This window comes from Chenopodium quinoa, unplaced genomic scaffold, assembly GCF_001683475.1.
Source record: "Chenopodium quinoa cultivar QQ74 unplaced genomic scaffold, ASM168347v1, whole genome shotgun sequence".
Classification (NCBI taxonomy): domain Eukaryota; kingdom Viridiplantae; phylum Streptophyta; class Magnoliopsida; order Caryophyllales; family Amaranthaceae; genus Chenopodium; species Chenopodium quinoa.
In genome coordinates, this window is record NW_018742292.1 from 786,049 (window position 1) to 794,538 (window position 8,490).

Here is an 8,490-nt window from a genome sequence, read left to right on the forward strand (position 1 = left end):
TATTCGGATTCCGATCCGGAAGAGGTTTTTGGAACTAACGAAGAAGATAACATGGGAGAGAATCCTCCTCAACCATTGTTAAGAGACTATGACCACCCCAACGCATTCCAACTTCGGAGTGGCATACGTCTTCCCACCACAAATGCAAACAACTTTGAACTTTCACCTCAACTCATCCGTATGATTCAAAGCGATCAATTCGGAGGTAGTCCTCATGAGTGTCCTTTTGCTTATTTGGACAACTTTCTTGAGTTGTGTACAACTATCAAGCAAAACAATATTTCGGAAGAGTTCATCCGTATGCACATGTTTCATTTCTCCCTCCGTGATAAAGCAAAACATTGGTTGAGAACGGTTGAAGAGGGATCATTGAGTACATGGGACGAAGTCACTAGAGCCTTTCTTGGAAAGTATTGTCCTCCGGAAAAGACCGCCGAAATAAGAAGAAAGAGCACCAATTTTAATCAAGACATTGATGAAACATTGAGTGAAGCTTGGGAGCGTTTCAAAGATTACACAAGGAAATGCCCCCACCATGGTTTTACATCATGGATCATTGTACAAAGCTTCTATGACGGTCTTACTCCTATTTGAAGGGCCAACCTTGATTCCGGGGCCGGTGGTAGCCTCAAAAAGCTATCGGTGGACGATGCATACAAGATGATTGAAGAAGTGGCCAAGTATTATGCATATGGAGGTGATAGAAGGCAACCTCAAACAAAGAAGGGCGGAATTCATGATCTTAGTGCAATAGATCTTATTGCATCAAAGTTTGATATGCTAGCTCACAAGCTAGATCAAGCCACCCTCACACCCTCAAGCTCTTCCTCTCAAGTCATGTCTTGTGAGACTTGTGGAGGAAATGATCACTTGTCCTCTTATTGCAACTCAACGAATCAAGAGCAAGCGGCGGCAATTGGGCAAAGGAATGAACAATACTCCCAATCCCACAATCAAAGTTGGAAGCCCCAACATAACACGGGATGGAAGCAATACAACCAAGGCCCCCCACAAAATAACTACAACCAAAATCAAACCCAACCTCAAAACCACTACAACCAACCTCAATAAAAAAACCAACAAGCTCCATACCGCCATTCCAACCAAAGGGATCAAAACCACCAAAGATCACAATATAACCAACCCGCTCCTCCTCCTCCACCTCCTCAAAAGACTAGCCTTGAGTCCGTTCTTGAAACTTTCATGACTCAACAAATAAGGAACAATGCGGAGATGAATGCAAACATCCAACAACTCCAAGCACATAATAAGATAATGGAGGGCCAATTGGCTCAAATTGCACAACAAGTTGGAAGTTCATCCTCCAATCCTAGTGGTCACTTTCCAAGCTCAACGGTAGTGAACCCAAAGGAGCAAGCTAAGGCTATCACTTTGAGATCGGGAAGGGGTTATGAGGGCCCGGTTATGAGTGAGGAGGAGCCACAAAAGAGAGATGAGGGAGTTGTGGTGAGAAGTGAGGATGATTTTGAAAATGAAGTAGTTGAAGTTGAGAGAAAAGAGCAAAAGAGTGATGAGGGAGCCACAAAGAAAGACGAGGGAGATGAAGAAAGAATAGAAAATCCCCCTATGAGAGTATATAAGCCCCCCATTCCGTTTCCTCATAGAATTGTAGAGAAGAAGTTGAATGAGAAGTTTTCAAAATTTCTTGAAGTCATGAGAGGACTTCAAGTGAACATCCCCTTTCTTCATGCTATGTCACAAATGCCTACCTATGCAAAATTTTTGAAGGATCTTCTATCCAACAAGAGTAGGCTTGAAGAGAGTGCAACCATCTCCCTTCCTAAGGAGGTGAGTGCAATCATCCAAAACAAGCTTCCCCAAAAGCTTGGTGACCCCGGTAGCTATGCAATACCGGTGAATATTGGAGATTTGGAAGCTATGGATGCTTTATGTGATCTTGGGGCAAGTGTGAGCTTGATGCCCTATTCTATTGCAAAGACCTTGAAAGTTGGAGACTTGAAACCAACAAGAATGTCCTTACAACTAGCCGACCGCACGGTTAGGCTACCTTTGGGGATTCTTGAAGATGTGCCAGTTCAAGTTGGAAGAGTATTTGTGCCGTGTGATTTTGTAGTAATGGAGATGGAAGAAGATTCAAGAGTACCCCTCATTTTGGGGAGACCATTTTTGAACACCGCGGGAGTGGTGATTGATATGAAGGAAGGAAGATTGACTTTAAATGTGGGAGATGAGAAAATTTCATTTTCATTCTCACAAACTTTAAAAAAGCCATTGATTGATGAAGTTCATAGAATTGATACATTGGAGAGGGACTTAGAAGAGTTCCGAGAAAGATTGTATGAAAGAGATCCTTTACAAGCTACCCTAACGGGAAGCTTTGTTGAGGAGGGTGAAGAAGCAAAGGGGTATGATCTCTTGCTCAACCAACCTTTGGCCCACGAGATGATAAAATTTGAAGTGCTTAACGTGGAGGCAAAAGAGGAGAGGACTACGCCTCCTCCTAAGGTTGAACTTAAACCCCTTCCCCCTCTACTTAAATATGCTTTTCTTGATGATAGTGAGAATTATCCCGTTATTGTCAATGCTAAGCTCGATGACACCTCTCTTGAGAAACTCCTAGTTGTTTTAAGGAAGTATAGAGATGTCATTGGGTACAAAATTGATGACATTAAGGGGATAAGTCCCACCATATGCATGCATAAAATTCTACTTGATGATGATCATGCTTCCTCGATTGAGCACCAAAGAAGGCTCAATCCCAATATGAAGGAAGTGGTAAAAAAGGAAGTTTTAAAACTTCTTGAGGCGGGCATAATCTATCCTATCTCTGATAGTAAGTGGGTTAGCCCGGTTCAAGTTGTGCCTAAAAAGGGAGGCATGACCATCATCAAAAATGATAAGGGTGAGACCATTTCTACGAGGTCGGTCACCGGGTGGAGGATGTGCATTGATTATCGAAAATTGAATAAATCCACCCGGAAAGACCACTTCCCACTCCCCTTCATTGATCAAATATTGGAAAGACTAGCATCACATAGTCATTATTGCTTCTTGGATGGATACTCGGGATTCTTTCAAATTCCAATCCACCCCGAGGACCAAGAAAAGACTACATTCACATGTCCTTTTGGCACCTTCGCATATCGAAGAATGCCATTTGGGCTTTGTAATGCACCTTCCACATTTCAAAGGTGTATGATGTCTATTTTTTCCGACATGCTTGAATCATCAATTGAGGTATTCATGGATGACTTTTCTGTTTTTGGTTCATCTTTTGACACTTGTCTTTCAAACTTGATTAAAGTGTTAAAAAGATGTCAAGAGGTGAACTTAGTTTTGAATTGGGAGAAATGTCATTTCATGGTAGAGGAGGGAATTGTTCTTGGTCATGTGATTTCTAGTAGGGGCATTGAGGTAGATCGTGCCAAGATTAAAGTAATTGAGCGCCTCCCACCCCCTACAAATGTGAAGGGGATAAGGAGCTTTCTTGGACATGCGGGTTTTTACCGCCGGTTCATAAAGGATTTTTCAAAAATCGCAAAGCCGCTCACTCAATTGTTGGTAAAAGATGCCCCTTTTGTGTTTACTAATGATTGTCTGCTAGCATTTGATAGGTTGAAGGAGGCCTTGATTTCGGCTCCTATAATTCAACCCCCTAATTGGGAACTTCCTTTCGAGCTTATGTGTGATGCTTCGGATTTTGCCGTTGGGTCTGTTCTTGGACAAAGGAAGGACAAGAAGCTCCATGCTATCTATTATACTAGCAAAACATTGGATGAGGCACAAAGGAATTACACAACCACGGAAAAGGAGTTTCTAGCCATTGTTCATGCAATTGAGAAGTTTAGGTCCTACTTGTTGGGCTCTAAGGTCATAGTTTTCACCGACCATGCGGCCTTGAAGTACCTCTTGTCTAAGAAGGAACCTAAGCCAAGATTGATACGGTGGATCTTGCTCTTGCAAGATTATGATATTGAGATTAGAGACAAGAAGGGTGCCGAAAATGTTGTGGCCGATCATCTTTCACGGTTGCCTATCTTTGTAGGTGATCTTGATAACTTGCCAATTGATGATTCATTTCCGGATGATCGACTATTTGCTATCCTTCAAGTACCGGCACCATGGTTTGCGGACATTGCAAACTACTTGTCTTTCTCTATTCTTCCTCCCGACCTCACCTATCAACAAAAAAGGAAGTTTCTTCATGATATTCGCCAATACTTTTGGGACGACCCCTTGCTCTTTAAACAAGGTGTTGATGGCCTTTTTAGAAGGTGTGTCCTGGATGATGAAATTGAAAGTGTTATCACAATGTGTCACTCATCACCTTGTGGAGGACATATGAGTGCTAGCAAAACTTTGGCAAAGATCTTACAATGTGGTTTCTATTGGCCTTCCATGTTCAAAGATGTGTGGGGTGTAGTGAAAGCTTGTGACCGGTGTTAAAGAACCGGCAATATTTCAAGAAGAAGTGAAATGCCATTGAACAACATTCTTGAGTTGGAGATTTTTGATGTATGGGGCATAGATTTTATGGGGCCTTTCCCAACCTCTTTTGGGAATAAATTCATTCTTGTGGCCGTCGATTACGTGTCAAAGTGGGTAGAAGCGGTTGCATCTCCTACTAATGATGCTAAGGTGGTGGTCAAACTCTTCAAGAAGGTCATTTTTTCGAGGTTTGGGGTGCCACGTGCCGTCATTAGTGATGGAGGTTCGCATTTTGCAAAGCGGTCCTTCCAAGCTCTTCTTCAGAAGTACGGTGTGAGGCACAAGGTGTCATTGGCTTACCACCCTCAAACAAGTGGTCAAGCCGAAATTTCAAACCGGGAGATAAAGGTTATCTTAGAGAAGACGGTGGATAGGTCTAGAAAGGATTGGTCTACGAAGCTAGATGATGCTCTATGGGCCTACCGCACCGCATTCAAGACTCCCATTGGCACCACCCCTTATAAGCTAGTATATGGGAAATCATGCCATTTACCGGTAGAACTTGAGCATCGTGCTCATTGGGCTATTAAAATGTTGAACTTTGACCTTCAAAGTGCCGGTGAAAAGAGGTTACTTGACCTCCATGCCTTGGAAGAGCTAAGATTGGATGCATATGAGAATGCACGGATCTACAAGGAAAAGACCAAGGCTTGGCATGACAAGCATATCAACAAAAGAGAGTTCAAGGAAGGTGACAAGGTCCTACTATTCAATTCCCGGTTGAAGTTGTTTCCGGGTAAGCTAAAATCAAGATGGAGTGGACCTTTTACCGTCAAGAAGGTGTTCCCATATGGTGCAATCGAAATTGCCAAAGAGAATGGTGAACCGTTCAAAGTAAATGGCCAAAGGCTAAAAGCTACTTTGATGGTTTTGTGAATGAAGAGGCAAAAGTTGTTCACCTTGATGAGTTCGATATTCCTCACTAACATTTGATCCCGCAATGTCGTCAAGCTAGTGACGTTAAAGAAGCGCTACCGGGAGGCAACCCGAATTCCTCACTCCCCCTCAATTACTATTATTTCATTTGTTTTATTATTATTATTATTATCCCTTTTTTTTCTTTTACTTATATATATATATATATATATTTTTTTTTGTAGGTTTCTATAAATAAAAAAAAAAGGGAAAGAAGAAGAAATCGTGCACCATCAGGTCTGCACGGACGTGCAGAACATCGCACGTCCGTGCAGACGAAGGCAGAACCTGACTAGTGAAATCTGAAGGTTCGCACGTCCGTGCCAACTACTGCACGTCCGTGCGCTTGAAGACAGAACAGATTGCCATTTTGCAAGGAATCTGCACGTCCGTGCCAAAATCTGCACGTCCGTGCAGATTCAGCCTGCACAGCAATATGACGGTTTCTTACTAAAAAAAAATAAAAAAAATAAAATAAAAAAAAATAAAAAAATTATAATAGCAAAGACCCCCCCATACTCACAATTCTCACTCCTCTTTCATACTCAAATTCTCCTTCATCCTCCATACTCCATACTTCATACTATTCCTTCAAACTCCATACTTCCTATTTCTCACTCTTCAAACTCCATTTTTCACTTAAATCCCAACTCTAAACTACAATTTTCACTCCTCTTTCAACCTTTTTCACAAATTACTACCCCTTTTCAGCATCAAAACCCCAAAGTACCAAAATTTTCTCAAACCCTAACTTTCAAAATTGATTTGGGGGTTTCTTGAATTTTGATTCTTTAAGCAAATTGGGTGAACAAGGACCATCAATCAACAACAAGGAGTACTAGAAAGGTTCATTTGCGGGTTCTACACCCACGATATTCTTGGTATAATCTTTCTAATCTCAAGTTCTTCCTTTGTAGTTTAAATGCTTGTTGGTCGATTTTATGAGTAGTAATAGTTGAAATTGTTGACATTTTGTTAAGTAATTGTGATTGTTGATAGTTTAGTAGTATGAAAAAAATTTTGCGTGAATTGAGAGCATTGAAATTTTGGTTGGTGATAGGTTTGTGTGAGTATGGATGCTTTTGGTGTTGGATTGTTGATTTGTTGTTGGTAAATTGTGCACATTGACAATTTTGATGTTTGATTGTTTGAATTGATAAGATCATTGTTGGTAATTTTCAATTTTCGGGCTTGTTCTTGTTGTGTGTTGGTTAGGTGGAAGACTTAGAGCCTTGTGTGTTCAAATACTTGTTCATTAGGTGTTGTGCTTGCTTGAAGTGTTCTAAAATTTTTTTGATCATGTCAAGAAGAAACCAACGAAGAAACACCTCATCCACTAGGCTTAGAAACCCTCCACCACCATCAACCGTCGAACCACCACAAGTGGACACCCTAGGTATTGTCTTTAATAATTCGGATTTCATGGACAACTACCTAAGAATTAGTAGGAGAAGAATTCGGCCAACGAAATTTTACAACCATGAGGTAGCCGAAGCCTTAGGCGTAGAGAATGATGTGAGGCAACTTTTTTTTCAAACCGGTGTCCCAAATTGGTTAGAAATGCATGCTAACACCTATAAACGGCTTACCTTAGAATTCCTCTCCTCACTATATGTCCACCGAGATAACCGTAACAACCCCCGTTACCTGACCTTCCAATTGATGAACACACATCACAATATGACCATAGAACAAGTGAACCAAGCATTTGGGTGGCCAACGGATGGAAAATTCGGACCTAAGGATAAGCCTTCCCGAAAGCATAACTCGGGATCTTTTTGGAGAAAAATCACCGGCCTATTTACTAGAGATCCTAGGACCGACAAGGCCACGGCCATAGTACACCCCGCCTTTAGACTATCCCAGCGTCTAATAGCTAATACTATTTTTGCTAGGGGAGATAGTTCGGGTGTAGTTTCTAACCGTGAGTTGCTTTTTCTTTGGCACTTGAGTGAGGGTGACGAGAGGTTGAACTTAGGGGCTTGGCTTGTAGACCACCTAGATGATGTATCCTCGGGGAGTGGAGTTATAACAATTAGGGGGATGATCACTATTATTGCTGCTTTTCTCGATCTTAATTTTGCAGATTTGGAAATCATTCCCGGGCCAACGACACTTGACATCCGCTCCCTCAAGGCTATGCATTGGTTGGAGGAAGATGAAGAGGGTAGGACCTACACGTGGATGGTAAGTAGGCGCCCCTATGCAACTTTGCCAAATCCGGAAGCCACGGTTATTTACAACCCCGAGAATTGGGTCTTTGAGCCGGATTTTGAGTGGATTCCGGGTGGAGAAGATGACCAACCCCAAGGCGGTGAGGAACAATTCCATCAACAACAACAACAGCAACAACATCATCAACAATTTCAACAATATCAACATCATCAACAATTTCAGCAACAGCAATTTCATCAACAACACGAGTTCCAACAAGGGGACCAAGAGGGTTACCAAGATCAAGGTGTGGGTGAAAATAACCCATACATCTCTTTTGAGCAGCAGGTAGCCAACATGAATGCGAATTTTGCCCGCATGACCACCGAATTCGAGACCTTAAGGAGATCAAACGAAGATATGAGGACTTCTTTTGACAACATGAGAACAAGTTTCGAAGGTCTCAGATCGGAGTTGGGCGATTTCCGCACTATGTACCGGCATCTCTACCCAGGGGGCTCAAGCTCCCAAGGGGGCCCGAACCAATGAGTTAGTTTCTTCCTCCCCTTCTCTTTGTGCTTGCATTGCTTTAACATTGGGAACAATGTTTATGATAGCTTGGGGGGAGTGTTCTCTCATGTGTCATTGGTTCGTGTTGTGTTTTCGTGTTTCCATGATTGAGTTTGCATGTTGGTTTTTCCCATTCTCTTCTTCCCTAACATCCAAATCCTTTAAATCCAAATTTGCTCCCTTTGAAATCCAATACCCTAAATCCAAATTTCTTATCTTGTGAATACCTCTCTTATCTTTTCATTTAGATGTATAGTTTTTTTTTTTTTTTTTATTTTTTTTTTATGCTTAGTTTAGCTAGCCCAATGCTGTAATTTTTCATTTCTTACTCAAAAAAAAAAAAAAAAAAATCGAAAAACGAAAAAATATTGAAAAATGAAA